Genomic DNA, 27,562 nt, shown 5'->3' on the forward strand with positions numbered 1-27,562 from the left:
GATGCCGACTCTCCAATCCAGAGCTATCCTCCGTAAGAAATCATGCCACCAAGTGCAAAACACAGATAAATTCTGATGATTTTAAAGTTATTGGCCAGGCACAGAACCAACAGAAACTGCAGATACTTGAGTCTTTAAATATTAAACTACGGGTTCCCTCATTAAACACGCAAACTACCTCAATTCCATTGTTTTTGCCATAGATCATTACTATTTGTACCTCTGATCTTTTTGTTTTGTTTTTTCTGTATATATTTTCCTTTTACTGTTAGTGTGGTTCTGTCGTTTGCATTGTAAGGTGAGCGTCTTCTGCTTTTTTTATAAGTATATTACTGTCTTTGTTTGTTTCTCCATTATTGGAAAGAGAAAAAAGCATTTTCTTAAAATTAGACAATTTTTATTATTTTTTTTTATTTATTTGGAGGGTTTTGTGATTTTGCTATTTTTAATGTGCTCTTGTGTAACCATATGTGTCCGTGTGTAACATGATTTTAAGCTTTTGTGTATGTATTTAAGTGTGCTCTTGTGTATGTAATTTTGAACAGCCTTTATAGATTTTTAGTGACTAATGTTTTAACGTAATTCAGTTTTTAGCTGTTCAGTACTTTTATTAATTTATTTCATTTTCCATAGAATTCCCTGATGATGTGATTATGAATCACGAAACGTAGGAAGCAATAAAGGAAGTGTGAATCTCCAGAGTATTCCTGCCCTTGACTACAATTTGTGTGTGTGCATCGAATCTGCCAGATTTGTGTGATATATATATATATATACAGTATATATATATATATATATATATATATATATATATATATATATATATATATATATATATATATATATATATATATATATTAGTCTGTCTGAAAGCGTACATCCTTGGATTCTCTAAATATTTTGTAATCACGTTGCTCTAATAACGTTTTCAAGGGTATGGATATTCATGAATAGCAAGTACACACACACACACACACACACACACACACACACATATATATATATATATATATATATATATATATATATATATATATGACTGTGAAATATTTTCTGTTAAAACAGACTCCCATCATATATGAGGAGCCAACAAAAACACCAAAATGTAGAAAATAAAGGCTATATAACGGCTGACCTATGGACCTTCTGGTATAAAAACTGCTTTTCTGTAGCTATTCCTCATTCACTATTTGCCTGATGAGAGAGACAGTTGATCTCTGAAATATAGCTTTTTATTTTCTACATTGATCTTATATTTGATATATATATATATATATATATATATATATATATATATATATATATATATATATATATATACATACATTTATATATATATATATATATATATATATATATATATAAATATATATATATATTTTCTACATTTTGGCGTTTTACGGGCTCTTATATTTGATATATATATATATATATATATATATATATATATATTTTCTACATTTTGGCGTTTTTACGGGCTCCCTATATTTGATATATATATATATATATATATATATATATATATATATATATATATATATATATATATATATATATATATATATATATATATATATATACATATATATATTCACACACATCTCTGTAAGATTATTATTACTATTATGTCCGCTAAATACAAAAGCTAATATGTTAAATTCGGACAGGACTATATTTAGTTATTAATGAAAAGGAACAATCAAAAGTAACAACGCTCTTCACAAAGTTAACAGGCTACACCATAAAGTTTGACAAATATATTGGTGCCTTTCAATGCCTAAATGCTTCCTTACGTATGGTGGGTCTTAGAAAGCTCCTTTGAAACTAACACGTTATTTTTTTGCCCCTTTTTCGTAGCCATGTCTCAGAAAAGCTACTTAACTTCGTTTGCCTGGCATATGGCGCTTTGAGGGCTTGTTAGGGAGACTACCGAAACCTTGCATAACTCTTCGGTTCCTGCTTCCGTATTTTCTTCACACAGGATTTTTAAAATATATTTTTTTCGTAGCCTTCGTGATCAACAAAAGATATCTAATGCTCTCCGTAATACGAAATTATGTCCTTGAGTATATGGGCATGCACGTTCATTTAGTTAAAAAATACTGAACTGAGTCATTCTGTTTTTAGTAATGGCCAAGCAAATTGGATAACGGCACAAAAATGTGGGAACAATGAACACTTTAGACTTACCTGTGAATTTGAAGAGCTATATTATAATTTTTTTTCCTTCAGCGGCCTATTTTATACACCCATTCCTTAAATTATTACTCATTTCTTAATTACCTGCTCTTTCTAAGCCTGGTAAATGAACCCACGATTTCTTAAGTTTTATGTTATTGTTGGTTTTAGGAAGTGATGGAGAAGTACTAAACAAACTGGTATGTTTGTTTTGGCAGGTAAATTAATATACAAAAATACAAAAAAAAAAAAAAACTGTGAGTACAAAGATAATTTATACACACAGCGAGTCAAAAGTCTTTAAAAATATGGTGTGGAGACAAACATTGACGTATACACAAGCAAGGATGGCGGTCAACGAAAACATGCATACGAATATTTAACTAAGTAACTGAGTGCAACTGTTAAGATACGATGATGTAAATTGTTTTCGCTGAACGCCTCATCATTAGTATATGCATTTATTGTTTGCGATGTTTTTCACTGTTTGGCTGCTTGAATATGTTGTGATATAGCTGAAACATTATGAATGCACATATTTTCCTTGGATGTTTTCACAAACACTACTGTATGTGTTTACCAGGATCCAGAGAAGAACGGGTCTACTAACGCGCAGGTCTGAGTCTGAGCGGTTAGGATAATGAGCTCAAGCGAGCCCCCAAAACCTCGACTGGGGGCTCTGGCTAAACCAACCAAAATCAGAGATTTCGCTTAAAAAGGCAACCGCAAGTATGTCCCTCTATTAATATTTTATATTTATCCTGTCTCTAGGGATTTCTCTGATAGACACTAATTTACATGTGTAGATTCTAGCTCAAAATACCAATTGTCTTGTACAATGACTCATCTGCCAACATTTCTTCTGGCAGTAAATGTCAGTGTGAAAACATTATTCCTGGTCAAACACGTTGTTAAAATATTGTCAGCACAATGCCGAACAACTGCACAATTTTTGGCTGTTTTAACACAAAAAGGAAAATAATATCTTTAGGTTTAAGCATAAGTTTCTTTCGTTTTTTCGAGAGGTGAAAGTTTCAGAGATGCATGCATACAAGCATGTCGACGATTTGATAAACTTAACCCAGATAATGCTATGTTTTGCTCTTCGCATTTTTGCAAGGATAATAGTACTAACGACATGAAATCAAGTTGCAAGATGGAAATTTTGTTTCTGATTTTTCCATTCGTCAGGGAAAGACAGAATGTAGCCTTTCTTATAAGTTAAATGGAAGTCATTTTAACTTGTTAGGACAAGAGAAACAGCGTGTGAACTGGATAACAGTTTTTATCCAGTTCGATTGCAAGTGCAAATGACTACTTAGGTAAGAAAGGTCTCTTAAACAGCAGCAGTTTTGAAGAAACAGCTAATTTCATTTATGTTGTTGATAAGTTGTTTGATATTATGTATTCTTCTTCAGTATATGATGACAGTAACACGAAATGCTTTTAGGATCAATTATGAGGAGCAGAAAAAGGTAGATACCATAAAAACAATGACAGTAGCAAACTCACAATTCACTTGCCTTTATAGATTTCAAAATTGAGAAATTCTGTTAAATTTCTTACAGACCTTTACGAATCAGTGTCTTATTTAGTCCATTAGTCCTGGTTGTTGTTAGTTAGAGCATTTATGGTTGAGATCTGATCCATTTTTGATGCTCGTGGATGAAAATATAGAGTCTCAGACCACGGTCTAAAAAAGAGAAGGTTTGTTCATTCGCAGGTAGGCGGAGCTGCACTTATGCCATGTCGCGAGTGGGTAGAGAAAGACTGAAAAGGGTATGTTTATAAACCTAAAGATTTTGATTTAAAATTGGTATGCGGTAAGTGACTGAATGACTCATTGTAAACAGGTATGATTAAGAAAAATGGAATAGTTTGATTGTTTATAAAGGTATTGGAAGGGCATTAACAAATTTATTTCACTCATAGAATATTGAATTTTTTTATAACACCAAGGTTATAATTAAAAATATAATTAATAGTTAGAAAATAAAATTCATGATATATAGCTTACGCCTAATCTCATAATTGGTGGCATACTTTCAACTGAAATTATGCTATTTACTAGGCAAAGACCCAGGAAATATTCCCTAGGCACTGTAAAAAATTTATTCAACAAAGGGAATTTTGGTATTTTAATTCCCTGACTCAAAGTTCTAGTCTAGCAATAATCTTTTAAGTTTGAAAACAGAAAAATATCCAAAAGAACGTTGATGATCTACTGAAACGTTCACATGTATAATCATACAGAAAATAAATGAGTACTTTGTTAATTAGCAAAAACTTATTTTCATTTCATTTCCTCTTCCCCTATATACCACCCAAAATCTAAAGGGAAAACCGTGACACCTAATTCCTTGCAACATTTGATTATCAATGGTAATAGTAAGCACTGTTAAGTGGCAAATATTTATCATTTTGTAATTTATCTATGTATACGCATTTATTATGAACAGTTAACTATATTTGAATAAAATACCGTTACATTTACTCTTTCCTGTACAGCACCTAAAATCTAAATATGGAAATCGCGACATCTAATCATTTGTAATATTTAATTATAAAAGGCAGTAGCAAATAGAATACCTATTAAGAAGCAAATATTTGTCATTTTGTTGTATATTAACAATATAAATTTATTTATTAAGAACCATCGACTCTACTTGAAAAGAATACTAAATATAAAAGTCGTCCTCCGACTGTGTTATTGCATCATTCTTTAACTGTACAAGTCATCTTGGTACTGGGATTCCAAACAATTCATATTAAAATTTCTTTGCATAAGCAGTTGATTCAAAATGTAAGCTACAAACCGTTGAGGACTCCACACTGAATTTGTTTTTTTCTCTTGCACTAATGAATCCATGTCTTTTGTAGTTCTTTGTTTTAAGAAACTATATGGAATTCCATCCATATAATACACATATATTCAGCAAAATTCTACAATGACAATGACCAAAGTATGCGTGAAGTCACAATATATCACACTTGTATTTACACCTCTCCTTTCTGCTACAGTCGTTTGACCTAACTGACAGGTAAATAGCCCGTCAGCTCGCCGGGTGACGCCATGCACGAACTCGGGCGCATTTTGGGTCAACTGCGAACAGACACCCTCTTTCTTAGACCCTGTCTCAGACCACACGGTTAAGGTGACGCCAATGATGCACAAGCGCGTGGGCGAGAGGGTGCTCCTAGACTGCCTGCCAACTTTACCGGCTAAATCTAGAATTTCTCTGCAGAAGTCGTTATTTCACCGTAGGTAACAAAAGCTTTGTTTAGGGGATTTGGCAAGAAACGTCTAGCATACGAAGGGGACAAACGTACAGACTTATAAAGAAGTAAATCATTCAAATATGTAATAAGAAGCACATTTCCTCAGGTCAAAGTTTTTCAAAGCATTGCTATGAATATCGAATAGTAGCACTGAATTTCATGCTGTTTCCTTCAGAATAAAAGGTCTTGGAACTGCTATAGCAATAATATAGAAAGACAATAGTCCTCAAACAGCTTGGCTACCTACAGGGAATTTGACAGACTGTAAGGGTTTTAAAATGTGACTCACGTCTTCAGTTAATAAAAGATATTCAAAATTAATCTATTTACATACTTCAAAACATATAATGACTAAACCCTCACCGTAAGGACATCCAACTTCTTAATTTTTTTTCAGCAAAAACCCTCTCTGCTAATTGTCATATTCTAAAGGCTTGACATTGAATCTGTTTACCAGTACCAGGGAACTAGAAATCCAGAAGATCCATCTGTATTGTCAAATTTGACTGAATGCAAAGCCTTTCTTCTGAATGACGCAGAGTCACCTATCTTGAAACTTGAAAGCAAAGGAACACTTCATTAAACACCAAAACCAATAAACATCCGTCGCTGGGCCAAGCAATTGGTAACAATTTTCTTTAGGATTCTGATGACGAATAATCATTTTGACTTCAAGCTCTTTGTTATTTCTGAAATTCATAACATGAAATAGGCGAAAGTGCTTGCATTTTCGTTCTGTACTATAAAATAATGTAATAATGTTATTGTAATATACTAAATTCTTCAGTTTTGTCGTTTACCGCACATTTTAACCGAAGTCATATGATTTAATTTTGGATTAAAAATAAGTATACTTTACAATAAATCTCTACAATTTCTGTAGCCTCATATATAAATAAGTGTTCGTATATTGCCATATTCAACGAAGCCATATAATTTTTGAGCTCTCATCTGACGTATTACATTATACAGGATATATTAGATATGCCATCGTAATAGGTATATTAATTACAACATAACCTCTGAATTGCGTATTATCTCTGTTTAAAAAATAAATACTTGAATAATTAAAAATCGTATATTGTGCGTTACTACGAATTTTAGTGAACTTAAAAATAACAATCAGTTTACCACAATTGCATTTCTATCTCAACAAATGTAAAAATACAGCAACAGCAGAGAGGAAAGAATCTCAAGATACACAAAATTATGGAGGTAATGAGGAGGACTTGGGATAAAAGATGTGAGTTATAACGCATCAATAGAAGGCTATTCTTTTACGCCGCATGAACAAAAGAAATTATTTTCATTCGCACTGTTCACACGAATGAAGTCAAGAGCAGACAATACAAAAAATACTGAACCGACTGATAAAAGGTTTTCCTGGTGTGCCTCTGAAAATACATGACGCTCATTCGTATTTGAGGCGTATTTAGCAGCCTAATAATTAATGCTAAAAAAACACCAGACAGTACATTAATAATGAGGTACATAATACTATAAAGAAAAAAACTAAAAATCAGATCAAACCAACACCTGGCACTCATCTTCTGGAAAAATTAAGTTTTATTACGAAATCGACAAACGGACTGACTCGTAATCGAGTAAGAAAGAAGCATGGACGTTTCTTTCCTTATCAGCGTCATCTCTCTAAAGTCAGACAGAACAACTTCTCGCTAATTAAAGTTGATGGGCGTTAAATCATCTCCCATGATGCGAGATCCTCTTATACAGGGCTCTAATGGGATTAACATCGACTGTTTCCATAACATTCCCTAATTTAATGGCGCAATTAGCTTTGGTCTTACCTTGTTATGACAGGTTCCTGTGAGGGCAACCTTGAATCCTAGTTATATATGCTAGACCGTTAGATTACAAACACTCCATCACGCGAAATCATACTATGAATGCAATGCAGATCTGTTTAGATAAAATGAAGTCTAGCTATGTAAACATTGCAAATTATGCACAAAATACCTAAAACACACACACACACATATATATATGTGTGTGTGTGTGCGTGGAGGACATGGCAGACAAAAATGAGGAAAATTAAACAATGAATGTTCATAAACTCACATAGTGGAAAAATAAAAGCAATATTTCAGTAATCACAACAGATGGTAAAATGGAAAAAAAAAAAAAACATGAGCCACACAATACGCTGAGAAAGACAGTTGCAGAGTGTGCAAAAGATCGGGAAAAGTCTTCGATTTTGCATGAAGAGATGCTGAGTTCACTTTCCTTTATGGAAGTGAAGTGAGAATGTTGAATATGAATAAAAGAAGACTGAAGGTATGGAAATGAAGCTTTTGCACAGTATATACTGCGTAAGAAGTGGATGGGTGTTGAGTGTGGAGATAAGCAAAAATGGGAAAAGAAAAAAAAAGAGTGGAATCAGATGAAATGATTAATTAGAGGCTTTTGATATGGCTAGTTCGTGAATATAGAATGAATGAGGATAATGGAGATCTCAGAAAGCTCTCTCTTATACCTGTCCGTCCGATAACCAAACAGCGAAGTTAATAGTGTACAATTTCAAGATATTTGGAGGAAGGAAGACAGGGAGACTTACAAAGCACTGAAGGTAACGTGAAGGGAGTATTTAAGTAAGACTGGGCTAATAACAAGGAAGCACGAACATGTGTGTAAGTGCATGCATTGTCAGTGTATGCATTGTTGCTGGACTACCTAGTGATACGTTTCCTGCGTAGGTGTATGGAGAGGCCAATGTTTTGGGAGATTTCCGCAACGGGCTTCATCCCCAGCTCACCAGTTGAAAGTATGATAGTGACATTGACTAATTATAGTTTTCTCTGGGGCCACATCCAGTTAGGAGACACTGCTCTTGATGATGATGATAAACGTATGTATATATGAGATTATGTGTGTATGTATATATAAATTTGATAAAAGAAAAAAGCTATATATTTATTTAATGTTCAATACACACACAGCCTACACACGCACACACAACACATACACACACGCATAATAAATATATATATATATATATATACACACACACACAAATAAAGACAAAATCACTCATGCGTAATGGAATATTAAAGTGTACGAGGAAAAGAGGATTGATGTATGACTGTCGATAAAAGATTCCATATTACACACTTCGTTAAATTCGTGCTTTTTCTTTGTTTCATATATAGATGCATGATATAAATACCCGCAAAACTGATTTATACAGCGTTTAAGGACGGAACTAAAAGAATATTCTATATGGCCAAATGCTTTGATGACATGGTTGAAATATTCGGTGCCAAGTGGACAACAACAATGACAATGACTGTTAGCATTTAACTACCGATTAAATAAAGTTGCCTTAGGAAAAACATCTTATTATTTACTCAATGATGAAAACACCATAATTCAAGTTCTGTCTTTCAACGGGAATTAAATATTTCGTGAAGCTAATCAAGCGGAAATTACGATTACATTTATATATGTTTTGATTAAGAATTTGAAGAAAGACCTCACTCTTCGATATTTGGCAGCCATAATGGTTAATACATTAAAGCCAAAATAAGGCCTGGTCGTCTGCTGGGAGCATACAGAATCTGACCGCTATTGTCTGGCTTTTATACAGTGAAAGTGAAAGACCTAAGTATTTTTTCAACGGCAAAGAGAACCGTAAGACAAGGTACAAAAAGAGATATGGGTACATTTACACTAGCCTTGAAATATACAGAAACGTAAAACTTTAACTTCTGTTAACACTTCCCTGAACGAATCTCTTGACTATCCACTTTGCAAGGTATTTTCTGGCGTTAGCAGAAGTTAATAGAAATATATTTAAGAAAAACCAAAGCATAATATATTTTTCAGCTTCCGTAAAATTTATACTTAAAAAAAAAGCTAAACTGCATAGACAAACTTCCGTAATACTCGCTGCATACAGTAGCGGGTCTTGAGAGATTTACATACAGACATCAGGCGGTAAATGCATGTGGCGGAAAGTTTCACAGAATTTATAACCTCCTTGGAACACTTCAGTTTCTTTACCGTTTCCACACTGTCACAAATGTAGAGACCAACAGAGTATTTGCATCTCATTAAAAATTCATGCAAGCCCTATATTATGCAGCAACAAAATGAATATTATTCTATGAAGGTTACGTTCTCTCGTGTCCTTGGCTTTTCCCTATACGTACAAAAGTAAATTATACATAACTACCTCTGTAGAGCACATTAACTCACACGTCTTCTCAAGTAATGAGATGATTAGGAATTCAGAAAAAAAAAAAATCAGACTTATCGCCAGTGAAAGTAGAGCGTTTGAATGCTTCCTGATTTTCAGATGAATAACACAAAATCCAAGATTAAATGGTTAAATGTTTGATGCAGACATCATGTTAAGACTGTATTTTTAATACTTCACTTCCTTGCCACGATGTTGACAATTTTCTTATATCGTACATGCAGCATAAGAATCTGATCTTGGTATATTACAATTCTTGACAAATATCTTTAATGTCTTAATTTAAATTACTTTGCGTCGAAATTCAATTATGCAGTGCATACTAGAATAACAAATAAGTAAAAAGTGCGCCGAAGTTTCTTCGGCGCAATCGAGTTTTCTGTACAGCCGCTACAGCGTATAATCAAGGCCACCGAAAACGGATCTATCTTTCGGTGGTCTCGGTATAATGCTGTATACGCCGTGGCCCACGAAACTTTAACCACGGCCCGGTGGTGGTCTATCCTATATCGCTGCCAGAAGCACGATTATATAAAATAAAAAAAACTACTGAGGCTAGAGGGCTGCAATTTGGTAAGTTTGATGATTGGAGGGTGGATGATCAACATACCAATTTGCAGCCCTCTAGCCTCAGTAGTTTTTAAGATCTGAGGGCAGACAGAAAAAGTGCGGACGGACAGACAAAGCCGGCACAACAGTTTTCTCTTACAGAAAACTAAAACAACATTGCATACGAAATGTTCAGAAACATGAGCACACTTATTATAACGCATAACTGTTACTAACCCACACATGTTACACACATGAACGCATACACAAGCGCCCATGTGCAAAACACCACAGTATACATAAACTGAAAAATAATTTTTACTTCAGATTTTCCAGACTTCTAATAACAGACAACTTCCTTAGTCCATACACTACGGAGAAATGGTCAGAACACGTTGGATTCTCAAGTAGTGTTTTTTTTTTTTTTTTTTTTTTTTTTTAGATAGTGACATCTCATAACTGACTCGTAAGTTCGCCAGTTTGTCTCTGTTCGGCTCTGTATGTCCCTTAGACCTCTAAGTTAATATTCATAAAGACCTATTATTTTTAAATCACTGAAGATAAGGACATTACACTTCATAAATATAATCTATGGGTTATTTTAATTTACGATTTCATGTGGTGGGCCCAAGGGTCCAGGTCACGCTACTAAGTCAAAGGATAAAACAGAATCTAACCATGGATGTAACTGAACTAAAGCGGATGTCCACAATGAGGTCAAATTCAAGTCCATACGTTGAGGTCAAGGATTAAATACGAATTTTTGAGGTGGAATGTCAAACAGAAATTTGCTTCTTCCGGGGAAAATGTGTTTGAGCTTCTCAATCACAACGTTTTTAGTTTGAAAGTGGATTGCAAAAATCAGAACAATTTATACAAAATACCACCAAAGAAATATAAAATTACTGTTAATATTGCACACTAAAACCAAGGAATTATGAGAAATTTTTTGTAGCTGAGTAGCGAGTTGAATGAGAACTGCCAAACTCTGATGAAATATGGAAAAATCAAGAAGATAAATGAAGAAAAACATCGGCAAAAAAGGAAATGTACCACGATAAGATCTCATACAAAACTGGGCCAGGAAAATGTACGTGAACACGTAGGAGGAGGAGGAAGAGAAGAATAAGACGGACGGGACAAGAGGAGGTGGAATAATTTCCAGGAATTGCGTGTTTGATCTCATGAACCGTGAAGGGATGGAACGGCTGTTGGAACAGGTTGAGATGGAGTCAGCAATGCGATGCATTTAGTTGCCCGGAAGATTTCCACCAGAAAGAAAGGAAGGTTATATACTGATTGATTTCCTGATTGATTCCCGACGTCACTTGGAAAGATATTTCCACTTTTATAGAAACCTGAAGGAAATACATAAATATGGAGGTGTGCATAAAGAAAATATTAGGGCCTGAACCTGTCAAAGAGAGTTTTAGCTAATGTGTGAATATGTGTGAATATATATATATAATATATATATATATATATATATATATATATATATATATATATATATATATATATATATATATATATATATATATATATATATATATATACACACACACATATAAATATATATATATATATATATATATATATATATATATATATATATATATATATATATATATATATATGTATAGAAACTCCATATACATTAGAAATAATGTAGCATGAAATATAAACAGAGTATATGTCCACGAGGGAACTGAAATAGTGAAGTGTAAGATCTTTTGCTTTACTCTGGGGTATTTTCGAGCGAACTACATATAACGGAAAAAAGATTACAAAGAAGATTCGGTTTTACAAACAACTAAAATCACAAGGGTATATAAGAATGTCAGTAGTCCTGGCTCATGTCCTTTGCCTTGCTTGCTTTTATTCAAGTACCTGAGTTAATCGGAAAGCTGATTACAAACTTGAAGATTACAGTAATTCAAAGATTAACTAAAATACGAATGTATAAAACATAGTTATATACCTTTTAAATCTTGCTTTTAAAGATGAAAGATCCTGCACCCTGTTTGACTATGAAGAGTTACAGTAATTCAAAGATTAATGACATATAATATATAAAACATGGTTATATATATTTTAAATCTTGGATAAAAAGATGAAAGATCCTGCACCCACTATTTATATATATATATATATATATATATATATATATATATATATATATATATATATATATATATATATATATATATATATATAAACTTTGAAGAACACGTTTCAAAGAACTATAATGAATAAATCTCAACATGCCCAGAAATTATTCGAGTGAGATACTGAAACGGTGAAGATACACCAGGCCCGATAATGCTTATGTATTACAGTAGGTTCTCTTATTATTTGTCAGATTTTATTCAAGACAAGGAATAAGACAGATGAAATATATCGAATCCAGTCGCTAACTATATCGCAACATCTAAATTACTTCTTATCAAATGATTAATACGAAGCATCCCAACGAGTAATCATTAGTAATTTAGTATTATGTAAGCCTATTACCAGTAATTACAGACTTTATGATGTTTATGTCTATACAAAAGATTTTTACCTAAAATGAAGAATAGCAAATGTAGAAATTCAACTTCGTAGGCGAAAATTCAGTATCTTGACATGAAATAAAAAAAAAAATATTTTCCTTTAGCTGATGAAAATTGTAGCAAATGGATACAAATGAAAATATAGTTTATCAGTTTTACGTAGTGGCTACATCGTGGTAACTACTAGCATGATGCGTTTCAATTGCAAATTGTCTGTATTAGGAACATATTTTATGTTTTTTAAGCGCTAATAACTAAGCCTCATATACGGAAGTATATATCTCCACTGTAAAACTATATAAATTTATATTTTTACTGTGGAACCAGTGTGGTAGCAACAACCAAATGTTTCAATTTCTACCTAAAGCGAAGGTTCCTTCCATTGTACCAAAATAATTCCGCTTGAAGGGAACATTTTTGAGATGATTGTTGTAAAAATCCCACTGATATTATGACATATTCACAAGCCATCAACTTGCTATCTTCAAGTTATCAAAAATGTTATGAAATGTTATGAAAGCTACAAATATAAATTATCAAAAGAGCGACCTTTCTAATTCCTGAAAACCTCTATTCCTGCATGTTACATATTAGAGATCTGAGAAGCAAATGACTGCCTAATGGGTAACGATGTCTTTTCCAGTTCATGATTATTTCCTATATACTGTCAAGACTGACAATCGACAGTTAATCACGCCACTCTGTCACCTACATATTTAGTGATTCACTTAGTAATTATATTCTAGAAATAATTAGCACATCCCCGTTAAAAAACTATTAAATCACTTTACAATTTTTTTTTAATTTGCTTATTTTATTAGCTCATTTTTGTACATTATTAGGAGGAAAATAATTTACAAGTGAATGAGCATATAAAAAAACAACAAACACCGAAAAATATACCTCCATTCCGAAAGACAACACTGGTTATAAAAAAAAGTAATTCAACAACATTCTCAGTTCACTACCAGCAGCAACAAAAACAACAATCAACCTTCCCCAAAAAACAAATTCGACGAATCCCTAAATTCACTTGGTCCTGCACATTCAAAATTTGACAAATAAAAGAATATTTATAAAATAAAAGCTAATTCAGCACAATTCTCGATTCATCACTCCATTAAAAAATTCCTTTGTTTCTGCAGAAGCAAAAGCAAGTAAAATAAACAACCAGAAAAGCATTGTTCATATCGCCAGCGATCATTGCGACACGGAACCGATTTACAGGAAAAAAATTACGCTACGGACTGAGTTGAGATGTACAGAAGTATGAGGAGAACTGAAAGGCAAGTTTTAATAAGAGTATAACGATCAAGAAATGAGAGAAAATTCAAGAAAAAAGAAAAAAAAAAAAAAAAAAAAGGATTCAGACTGGTAAAAGTGGTGTGGAGGAAATGGAGGAAATGCTTACTTCCGGGTAACTAGAAAAACCTCTGGGGTCAGGTACACGCACCAGTTCTGGCAAAGTATTCCAACTGTTGGCACCCTCTTTCCTTCTTTGTACCTATTAGTAACCTGAATTGTTCCGTTATGCACTGAACATTACCTTGGACAGGATAAGGGTAATGTCAACTTGTGTTTTCTTTTCTCCACCTATTTGCGAGTACGCATTACACGAAGGGTACTAAAACTAACTAAGTAAGTACTGAAGAGGACAAACATTAAAATTGATTTAATTCTTAAATGCTTTTCCTGTACTTGCAAGGAATTTCATTTAGAGACGGTAAATTTTGCGAAAATGTGAAGACGAAAGTCAAATATATTTAAAGGAACAACGCACAGGGGACAGTTGAGATACCGTATTATAAGATGCTACTAAAGGAGATTGTTTCAGTGAGCTGAAGGAAGCGTCTTTGTTCTCAAGTTTAAACAAAATATTGCTCATTAAACTTAATTTAAAATTTTGATTTGCTTTATGAATGTTTGGTCTAATGACCTGGCACTGAAACCGTTAGTTAGGTTATGCAGTACCACATTACGAATAGGGAATTAACATAAAAAAATAAGTAAATTAATAGTGAAAAATAAATTATTACTTAAAAACAATAAATTAACATTGCTACAGATAAATTTTATAAAACGTTCCAGTGTCTTTAATGTATTCCATTACATTATTGACAATGATGTCGTCATTTAAAATTTCTTCTACAGCACCGCGAAAAACCAACATGTGCTCCACAGTAAGGGGGGTATCGCAAAGATCACACGTTGGTGGACTGTCATCCTGCAATAGGAAACTGTATCAGATGCGTATGACCTATCGTTAATCCACAAAGCCTTGTCTCAAACCCACGACTGCTCTAGTAGGATATAGGCCGAGATTATTATGGGACGGATTACTAGATATTTTCAGTTCTTTTCAGAAGATGACCTCCATCCATTAAGACAATTTTGTCTTATGTAAGATCGGATAGGCCATTTCACATCAATATGGGGAACGGAGGGATAATCAAAACCATCTAGTTTTATAGTATATATAGCATGCTTATTGGCCTCATCATTTCCTCGGATACTACATGAGCTGGTACCGAACAAAACCTGATCGATTTATCAAGGGAAGCGAGCAAGCAGAGCCATCCCTGAGAAAGACCAAACTGTTTAATGGCTGTTAAACTGCTAAAAGTGTGTGAATAAACAGTAAAGTTATTTCCATCAGTTTTATCTGCGAGTTCTAAAGATTTAAGAATAGCAAGTCAATTCAGCAGTGAAGACTGAGGCATGGTCAGTTGCTCTGCACGGGATTTCTTATTTTGCATAACTGCAATACCAACTCCATCCTGGGTCTGTGATCCATCTGAGTAGATCTTAACCGAGTCTTTATGACTCTTATCATGAGCTAAATATGGGATTTTATAGCATCCTCAGATATATTTTTCTTACTTCCTGTTTTTGGACAAACTTTTGGTTCTTTAACCATCCACGCTGGAATGTTTGGGCATTTTATTCCATAATCGCTCGCCTTTTCAAGGGATTATCATCCACCGCTTCACTAATACGAACTTTTTACTTGAATTACGGATGTTAAATTTATTTGAAATACATTTTCCAAGCACGTATTTAGCCGGATTATTAGACGAGTTTTTCAATTGATTTATATATTAGTGTGCAAACTCTTCCCTAAGTCTAGCAGAAGTTGATCAGTGTCTATGTGTATACTTTCCACGGGAGATGTCCTGAAAGCTCTGGGGAATATAGGTAAACCAATGTTAATGTTATGATATCTAGCTTTCTGAGTTCCGTTTCACAAGCACTCGAGTAATTTGTCAGCCACAGTCTATCTTGGATCTACATTATGCATTATACAGCTTTGAAAGTCTTTTCATCTAATCCCAATTAAAACTAGGTACAAATTTTAGAGTATATGGAGACTTTTAATTTATCCTTTAAATATTTTCTATGTAAATCACAGGTTAGTTTCTTGTCAATCATTAGTTTCAAAAATTTCACTTCATCTTCATATGGAAGGATGTTACTGTTCAACGACAGAGCAGTTGGTACCTTCTGCGTTCTACTTCTGCTGAAACAAACTGATACAGTTTTGGAATTAGAAAACTTAAAACACTCTCAGAGGCCCATCTGGTGACTGAATCAATGGCTCCTTGAATATGCCTACCCGCTATCTGTGAACCAAGAGCAGTGGAGTAGCTGGCAAAATCATCAACAAAATGAAAGTTCCAAACAGGAGCATGAACTGCTTCCATGATCTTGTTAACTGCCACAGAAAAATAATGACACATTTACAGTACTCCATCATATTGCTTGTATAAAGATGACATTTTATTTCCTACTTTAACCCGAAGGTATCTTTCTGTTAGGAAAGCCTTGATAAATTTTAACATGTTGTATTTTACACCAAATTTATGAAGCTGTTAAATTATGCCTAACATTTTGTGCCGTCTCTATATAAAAAATTACACCAACAGTTTGCTTTTTTTCTCTGCAAATCATTGTGTATCTGGTTTAAAAGACGAAGAATGGGGTCTAAAGTACTTGTATTCTACATAAAGCCAAACCGATTTTCAGATCTTGAGTTATTTTTTGCAGGATCCTATCAGACAATAACTTATAATTTTTTTCTTGAGTTTACTCAGGCAACTCCTGCCTAGCTTGCAGCTTGGAACTACATGGGCAAATTTTCACCTGCTGGGAAAGTTTCATCTTCACCCAGTTTTGTTACAGATCTTCAATAAGAATTCCATGGCATTATCAGGAAGGTGTTTTAATCATGTCTTCTCTTGAGATGTTTTTTTCTGTTGTAGATAGAGCATGTTGTAGCTCCCCTCACTGTGAAATTGTCATCTAGATGCATCTGAATTCCGACTTCAGAATCTAATGGCCTTGAATTTGGTGGATAGTGCTTGGGCTTTGAGATATCTGAAAAATTCTCCCCAAACCTATTAGCAACATCATCCATGTTCGTGATTAATTTATCATTTATTTTTAGTGACGTTATAAGGGATGGTACAAATATACCATTAGAATTTATTCCATTGATAAAATGCACTGAAGGGTCTATTTTTTTTTTTACTTATAGCAGCGGCGCTGTGTTGCTTGGGCCTGTTTTTGTAATTGATTTTGCAAGTTACTAAGCCACAGGTCTCCCTGGTTTACCACCTGTTTTTGGGATCGAGTCATCTGCACTGCTTATAAAATTTTTGGTAAGTAACTGTATATCCCAATATGAGATTTAAAAGATTCAAACGTTTTATCAGTTTTAATTCCATGAGTGAACTTGACCCAGTCACCTTCTTTCGTCTCCCAAGGTGGACTGGAAGATTCTGAACATTTAGTTGCAGATTTTAGAAAACATAGTAGTCAAGGTCGCATTTGACAAAGGACAGTATTAACCTAGTCTATGAACTCTGCCCGATTTTCTCAGTAAAAGATAACTTCCTCATAATCAAGAGAAATCAACATATTTGTGAATCAAAGCACTCAAATCCCACATTACCATCAGTATTGTGTTGTGTCTTCAGGGAGTCCACTACCGTGCCTGAGGTCGTCACCTGTGTCAAAGGGCCATGTTGCTCTTAGGTACACGTCTATATTTTTTCAGCCACGCAAAAAAAAAAAAAAAAAAAAAAAAAAAACGAGAAATTTTTCTATCTTTTAATTTTTTCCACCTAAATAAATGAAAATAAACTGTCCGGAAAAATGAAAATAAACTGTCTGGAAATGTCAAAGAGAAGCCATTAGCCTTTCACGTAGTCCATCCGTCCAAAAATGACACCGGTGAGAGCCAATTCTCAAATGTTCACTCCCTAACCTACCTTAATGGGGCGGCATCAACATTAGTGAGCCTCAAGTGTAAGCCAAATCCGCTTGATGGAACTGATAGCATCATGTAAATGCAATCATCACCATTCTAATCATCTTGATGGGCAAACCGGGCAGAAAGCAGATTCCTACTCCCAGCAGCAACAAATCCCTTGGAATCCACAGGCTAGTTCTAAGGATCAGCCCAGCCCTTGAAGTACCAATACAACTAGCACACTGATAACTCTTAGGTCCAAACATTACTGGGTTGTTAACAAGGCGACCATAGCTTCCACTACTGGCTTTGAAGATGAAGTAAAATCCCAGCAAAGTCATCACTTCCCAATAATCCAGATAATATTAAGGAAGAGGCAGAGAGGTTTGTCAGACAGATAATGAGAAGTGAAATGAAATTGAACAGAGGAAAGAGATAATAAGGCTGCAATAGGAGGAAAACTTTTCAACTGAACTGTGAAACAATTGTTAGGAGGGGGTGGAAAATAAGATGGAAAATGAGATGGAAGAAAGAGAATGTGAACGGATGCAGAGTAAAAGGAATGAAACGGGTTATAAGTAGGGGTCGAAGAATTGCTACGTGAGGTGTAATGACGGCACTACCCCCTACGTGGCACAGCTCATTAAAACATCGAAATACGAAATAAAAAGGAAATAATCTTGCAACTGATATTTTTCACAAGCTCGTCAGTGAATGAGTAAAATCTTAAGAATTATCCAGACACTGCCACTTTCAGACAGAAACGCATTACAATTCCAAGCTGAAAACAGAATATTCCGAGTGGAATGTAGACAATAATCCTTCTTACCAAGAAGAGAACACATGCAATGGAATGGAAAAACATATTGCAAAAACCTGAATGATTCCAGATTCTCTGAAACCTCATCACTAAGAAGATCTAATTGGCATCGTATGATCTTGATTCGATACCCGGCCTCAATGACAAGAAGGCAGATCTTAAAAGATTTTAACTTTGTGGTGCAATAAAGGAAGAGGGTTCATATCCTATATGAACAACTCGTTATAATAAACGAAGACATAAATATTCGAACGGAAAAATAAAACAGTGCCCGACAGTACGCATATGCCTTAAATCACTGGAATGAAATCCACAATATATCCCTTATAAATCACCACTTCGTTAAGCATCGTACAATAAGTGGAAGTTTGTTTGGTATCACTTCTGCATATAGTCGCAGGCCGATGATTATTGGAAGAATAAAAATACTTTAAGTGATAAATTCTATAATTAGCAAATATACATCAGAGCACTCATATCCAAGCATGAATACCCACAAATAGTTTATTTAAAAACTGCGAGGGTCCAGCCAACTGACCAGTGAAAAATCAAGATTATAAAAACGCGTCAATACCCACTGAGCGATAATTAAATGAACCATGGAAACAGAAAATAGTAATAATATTGAGCAAGAAAAACATGTACACTGATGACCTTACATTAATTGATAACCCGGAAGCCATAAATCATAACGACCATTCTCAATCATTAAATCAACCTCTCTTTTTTATCGCCAATGAAAAATAAAACTTGGAGTTGAATTGAACTCATAGATGTGCAAGCTGAATACGACTGACTACTTCAGATCCAGTGTATGTGAAATTACTAATTTGTTCTGAGAGAGAGAGAGAGAGAGAGAGAGAGAGAGAGAGAGAGAGAGAGAGAGAGAGAGAGAGAGAGAGAGAGAGAGAGAGATGGACGTTAAATCCTTTGGAAAAGATTTGCCAGCTAGTTATAAGGCAATGTATACTCACTGGGAAAGTTAATAAATAAAAAAATAAAAGCGATCTACATAACATCAACACATGGAATCAATTAAGCACTAATGACATCTTGGGTCGAGAAATCCATACCTTACCCCAATTGATCACCTGTGTCACTAATTAACGGTAACTGCTCAAATTTCATAAGAGTGCACGTGCATTTGTGTTCGCTTTACATGCACAGAATAGAAACAGAGTGGCTGAGCATAAAACAACAACTGGTCAATGTAAAGCAAAAAGCTTACCTGTACAGAGAGGTCCATTTTTTCTTAAATAGATCCTCCGTCTGGAGGGCAGGAATAGGAACAATCTGACCAACCGTTGCCTCACCTCCTGGAAAATAAACAATGACGACATCGTCGTTAACACTAACAATGGCGAAAATAAGTTTACAATATTATATACACATAATGAGAAAGGTATGTAAAATGATAAAGAGACATTAGTATGTTTATTAGTTCATGTCCTTTACATCTATGAGATAAGTTTCAGAATTGATGCAAACGTATATTTTAGTCATTTTTAAAAGACTAAAACTTTCAAAATATCTACAGAAAATAAACTATTTGACAAATTTGAGAGCATTGAGGTATATTCTAATATTTTACTATTAAATGTCATATATCAAATATATAAATGACAGTTCAAGGTATATGGATATGAAATTAAACAATGACCAACATCAACTCCTAAGACCAAAACAAATATGAAAGATAGAAAGTGATACCTCCACTAATTCAACAAAACTTTCAACTGACATTTCATTGTTCTTTATTTCTGTTCTTGAATTAGCATCGACACCAAAAGGCATTTAACAAATCCTGCACCAAATCAGGTAGTTTATGACGTCAGTATTTTTAACTGTAAATAACTAAAATGCAAAGTTCTATGCAATGACTCGATAAGAAAGAAATTCATGGTTCAAAAAAGTCATAACTATACAGAATTATAAACGAACTGCAAACTTTGTAACATGAAGATAAAGTGTTCATGGTTATTGAGAGGAAGCTTTTATTAAAACTTTAGTAAAAGAAAAGCAAATTTCATACATTTATGATAAAACAACAGTGAGATCCATTTCTCCATAACAAACTATCTATACACAACTTAAATATGACAGACAAAAATTTGGTTATTGAGAAATTAAAAATAACAAACTGATAAAAAGTATCCACACTTCCCAACAGTCGTATAAAAATATTAAAACACAATAACAAACTGAATAACACACACACACACACACACATATAGATATATATATGTATATATATATATATATATATATATATATATATATATATATATATACATATATATATATATATATATATATATATATATATATATATATATATATATATATATATATATATATATATAAATATGTATATATATATATATATATATATATATATATATATATTATATATATATACCATTATGGAATAAAATCCTTCTAGACTTTGGAATACTAGACTTTGGTAAAATAATCTAGTAAGTTCGTCATTGAACTTGTTCGGGGCATTCTAAGTTTGTCGTACTAAATAAGCTAATGAATTTCAGGTGTTTAATTATGCATAATTATTCTAAGAGCGGAGAAGGCTTATTTCGTCTTAAAAGGGACTCATCAATGGCAGGTACAGGAGCCCCAGGCAACGAAAGAATTCTACCCTTTGACCGAAACTCCGTTCCCCACATTACTAGCCATGTCTCACACGAGGGTTGCATTTCGGCCTCCATCAAATGGATATGCCTTTCCAACGAAGTTATCTCCTTCCTTAAAGGAAGTATTTCAATAAAGATAAAGGCAATACCCTCCTAGACTTCATTCAAGGTATATAAAAATTCTCTTTGGTTATTTGTAAAATACCAAGGTAATATCTATTAAACAAACAGAATGCGGCGACCCTATAAATGAATTATAGTGAATCGAAGTTCAATATAAGTGACGGATAACTTCTCATAGAAAGAACGAAGTATCTAATAAGTGCTTTCACCCTAGAGGATTACATTTCCTCTCCATTACCGGCTGCTACCCACACCAGAGTACCAACAACCAAGTACCTATCTTATTACGTTAACAGAAGCATTGTGTGTGTTAAAGAAAACGCCCACAATACCAGTTTGGGGATCGAACTCTGACTCCTCTGTTGTGAGCCGCATCCTTTTAATTTCGCAGAGAGAGAGAGAGAGAGAGAGAGAGAGAGAGAGAGAGAGAGAGAGAGAGAGAGAGAGCATTTCTCTTTTTAAATTAAAACATCATGTTTATGTTCACATTTTGGCAACGATGGACTCTCATTGATTTCTCTAAAACCTGTGGCATCGTTCACTGTTAGATGTGCAAATCAAAGTTTCAGGAGTACATGATTAATAGTACTTCTTTCACATAAATTCACGCACGCACACTTTGTATGTATGTATGTATGTATGTATGTGTGTATATATATATATATATATATATATATATATATATATATATATATATATATATATATATATATATATATATATATATATATATATATATATATATATAAACGGAAGTAAGTGTGTGTGTGTGTGTTCAAACATAACTCTGCAATGCATTGAGTAATTTCAATCTAACTTGGCATACATATGACTTACTATCTGGAAAAGAATACTGTGGGGGTCAGACATCACTAGCACCAAAGGACACCAGATGGGGTTGGGGTGGGAAGGGCTTCCCTGAGACAGGGTCGGTCCTGCCCGTAGACTTGGTAAGTAAATAAACTTTAAGTGTTTATCATACCTCATTTCGGTAAACATATGACTTATTATCTGGAAAAGAATACTGCGAGGGGGAAACACATCACTGGCAACTAAAAGGGGTGGGGGTGGGTAGGGGGTGACGTGTAAAAATGACCGAAAGTGACAGATATTAGTGTCTAATACATAGTTTTTGAGTTCGCTGAGATTCATGCCCTTTAAGTCCAAGTTCAGCCCTGACAGGATTGGGGCATGAGAAGAGGTGAAATATAAAATGTAAAAAATGTCGGGCAATGTAACTGAAGCTACTATCTTAACATGAAAAGGGGGGAAAGAGAGAGAGTTTATCGGTTGTCATTCAGAGTCTTCCCAGGCAGCGCCGGGTTGGGCAGCTAGTATATATAATATGTACATATATATATATATATATATATATATATATATATATATATATATATATATATATATATATGGCATCCTACAGGAATAGTGAACTGATTGCCTTTTAGACCCAAATAAAACGGATCACAAGGATTCCAAAATAGTTTTAGCACACCAGTGGTCGGCAACCCCTGTCTTCAAAAGTCCCTCACTAGTACTATGACCTTGTCTGATATTGAATACGATCTTAGATCCGTGCCTTTTCACCTAGTTGTTGTCCTTCTGTCAAATTAAGTCAGTGCATGGATGGGTGACCAACAATAAAGAACAGACTGCCTGTACATATGGCCCTCCATAACCGGTGATTGTAATAATTTATTAAACTATCCTCAATATGGAACAAAGGCTCGTAGATGGAAAACATGCATGCTTGCATGTACAAATACACACACACACATATATATTTATATATGTATACATTGTGTATGCATATATATATATATATATATATATATATATATATATATATATATATATATACATATATATATATATATATATATATATATATATATATATATATATATATATATATATATATATATATATATATATACTGTATACATAACCGACTCACTATTTTGTTGTTACAGAGCCTAGTTGAAGTTGCCATTTTGCCACTGCCAGCCCTAAGGAAGCATACAGTATAATATTGAGAGATCACCCACGTCAAATCATTTAAACAATTTCATCGTCGGCTGTGTTACTAAATATGATTATTTTGTGATTTCTAAGGAGACTGTAAACTTATTCTGTACAGCTAGCGTAATGCGAGTGTATTTACATCTTATCAGTAAATTGGTGCGTGTATTATTCGGCCGCAAAGATAATAGTTTTTATATAGCTGCGCATTTGTTTTATATCACGTTCCATTTCTTTTTAAAGAATATTAGTGCACTCTATTATTTGATTGTGGTTTAAGCAAGATTTACAGTCGAAAAAATGTATTTTATTATGCATTAACTAGTTTCTTTGTGAATAATGTATAACATGAATTCATAACACACCACATTGATGCATGGTATCTAGTAGAATCTGAACTGTCGCGAGCTGAAAGCAGTCCTATCCCTTTATATATATATATATATATATATATATATATATATATATATATATATATATATATATATATATATATATATATATATATATTATATATATATACAAATTCATGTATACACATCTCCTTATGTACCGACAAACACACTGTATATATATATGTGTGTGTGTGTGTATATACATACACATATACACATTCATGGATGTGGGTGTGGTGAAGATGTCAAATCTAATATTTTCGTAAGCTCTAAACTTTGAATAGAGTTAAACTTACGACAGTGGTGTTTGTGATGTTTTCCATGTAACCTTGTTTACTTCAGCTTCGTAATTAATACATTACGCATTCAGAACAAAGGATGAAGGTGAGGCATAAATGTATTTGTATGTTGCTGTTAACTGTATTTAAGACAACATTACTCCTGAGGAACCACAAGTCTGCAATGTAAAAACAGTTAAATCTTAACCATTAACTCCATCCTTTGAAGAGCATAACACTTCTTTGTCAAATATTCTAAGATAAACTTATCAATTGTTTTAAGATGATAATAAGGATACTGAGCCCGTGAATGGAGAGAGAGAGAGAGAGAGAGAGAGAGAGAGAGAGAGAGAGAGAGAGAGAGAGAGATAACAGTTTGGGCACACTGAACGCCAGAGTGCCTGAGATGATGGAACAGAATTGCCTAATTTCCAGAAATCGTGAGACTACACACAAGGTACAGGTCAATGATTCTGGGTGTCTAGTGGTAGAGAGCAGTCAACAAGCACCTGAGAGATTCATATGAACGTGTCTGGAGCTATTCTGCAGTGGGTGTTTAGCCACGATATGAAATGTGACGGAAAAATATGGCAGTGGCTACTTTTCTGGACCCATTTTTTCTGTTAGTGAAAAAAAAAAAACAGTAAAACAAATGTTGAAATGCAGATAACAAGCGGGAGCAATCCAATATATTAGAGGAATTAGTAATACAATGAAATATGATTATAAAACTTGTATAACTATACAAGCGAACCAAATATCACTTAATCACTAAGAGGCGATGACGACGGTTTGCAAGGCAATCACTAAATGGATGTTATCTGTTGACTGTCAAATGATTTAATCTTTCATTATTAGTTACACATGGTCGTGCTGACAGACTGATCTACGTAAACTGACATCACAAACATGGTCCTGTGACAAAGTATGAGGCTTCATGTTACTAAACACACCTTAAATGCAAAGACAACTAACGCTCATCGTTTCCATTTGTGTGTCGAATGCCCTTATCTCTTAAAATTAAAATCAGCGCCCATACACCACTGCGAACGGGAATTTTGTGCCTGCACCTTAAGAATCAGTGAGGGTCACTTTACTTTACTTTTCCGACGTGGTGCCTCAGTGTCGCCCTTCAGCAACAGGAGCTTCTATTGCTGTATATGTGTGAACAGATTAGGAAATATTACGGGTTCCTTTTATCAGTATGTTATTCCTCTTGCTATTTTTATTTTCTTCATCTCGCAAGATGAAATCTCATTCTGCGGGAGCCTGACTTTCAGATATCGTCATTGTAGGCTAATTTCAGAGGTATAAACTTTATGAACAATAACATACCTTAAAACAAAGGGGTACCAATACAATCGACAGGGTGGAATTTTTTCATCCTTCTGCAACACAAGTATGTAAGTAGGTGGTATTTAAAAAACATAAAATAATTATTATGAAAATACTGATTTCATCTTCTTCTTTCAACAACAAATGAAATATATTTAAGAAATACCGAACACCAGCAAACCCTTTAGTAATGAAGATTAAAATACATGTGGGACCTCACATTTATAATAAAGACAGTTATCTTAAGTTTAAAAGATATTACAAAAGGATAAAGTGAACGATGTGACTATTACTTCCTGAAATCAACACCTTTTTGTAGACTTACAACTATGAGTTGGCAGTGAGTGATTTTGCCACTCTCAACACAGAATTTTACATGCTGACAAACACAAATTTAAATGATATAAAAAGAACTATTTCCTTAATTTTCCAAAGTTAAAAAAGATTAATATTGTTACGATTGCACATTAACAAAGACTTTATATTGTTATAACTATATTAACAGTACGGTATGATACTAATCATCTGAAAGCATAATTCCTTGCAAAAGGAGTAGAGGAACAAAACTAATTGACACTGACAATTTAATTCAACGGAAAACAAGCACTCAATTATATTATCAACGATCTTAGGCAGGCAATCAATAGAACCGTGACAGATAATGTTGTCGTCATTTAAACGTGAAAAATGTGGAAAACCTATTGTTTAAAAATATCAAAATCATCAAGCGTAGAAAATTGCAAACAAACGATGCCATTAATTCAAAAGAAACACCAAAATGGAAAACGTACCCTTTGTTCATGGCCACACGGACCCTTTTGTTATTCATGAATAGGCGAGTTATGAAGACACCGAAGTATAAAAAGATAGAGAGTCCAGATTCCCAGAGTACTACCATGTGTAAGCCATTTACTGATGCAGAAAAATATATACAAATAATGTGTATATTCAGCTTTAATCATTCTCCCATTACAGTAAAGCGATGCAAAATACGTTTTAAATTTGAAAAAATTGGAAGGCTTTTACTATTAACTTTCTCCTTTTCGTGTTTATTTTCGCACAATAATTAATACTGAAACTGGGAACCTATGGCATCGCATATGTGATAATGATTCTTAGTTATTAAGTTATCAAAACGTTGTTCGGAGAACAACATATCACCAATTTATCTGAATAAATTTCTGACGTATCACTATACAAGTAACAAAGAAAAGTAATTAGGTAGAGAAAAAGTTCTGCATAAGTTGGAATGAATATATAATTTTCTATGCAAATGACACCTCGCAGAGGAAATGGAAAAGAATAGCTTTAAAAAAATTCTCATAAATTAATATCACAGAATTATTTATTTCATTTGGGAGTTTCGCAAGAGAACAAAGGGAAATATGGCTTCTTTCTTGAACAGCAATTAATTACACGTGAAGCACCACATGTTAGTAGACGAGTAAAAATTTAACGAAAGTATCAGGAGAATCTAACAAACAAAAAAACTCATTTTGAGATCTCATAAGAACTCTAAAAACGGCAAATGAGAAAACTAAAAGTGGAAGAGGAATATTCTCCAAAAATCGTTCTTGATCTACTTAAGAATGTTGGGACGTTGAGAGTGTCAACAATGCCAATGCAAGACGTTATTAAAATATTTGTACATAAAACTCATTTTAGCTTAGTCTACTTGTTCCTAGGTTGTATTATATTTGTTATTAGTTTCTGTTAGAGAAAATTACTCAAGGTGCTACTATTCACGAAATATTACCTCTAAAAAAAAATTATATTCTTATGCAAGCTGGCATTGTCAGAGAACATATGTTTTGTTCTCTCGCCCTAAACAGTGATATGAGAATTTCCAAAATCAAATAAAATGATCGTTACAATAAACACTGTTTATTCTCACATGAATCCTATCCATACTCAAC

This window comes from Macrobrachium rosenbergii, chromosome 5 (genome assembly GCF_040412425.1).
Source record: "Macrobrachium rosenbergii isolate ZJJX-2024 chromosome 5, ASM4041242v1, whole genome shotgun sequence".
Taxonomy (NCBI): Eukaryota; Metazoa; Arthropoda; class Malacostraca; order Decapoda; family Palaemonidae; genus Macrobrachium; species Macrobrachium rosenbergii.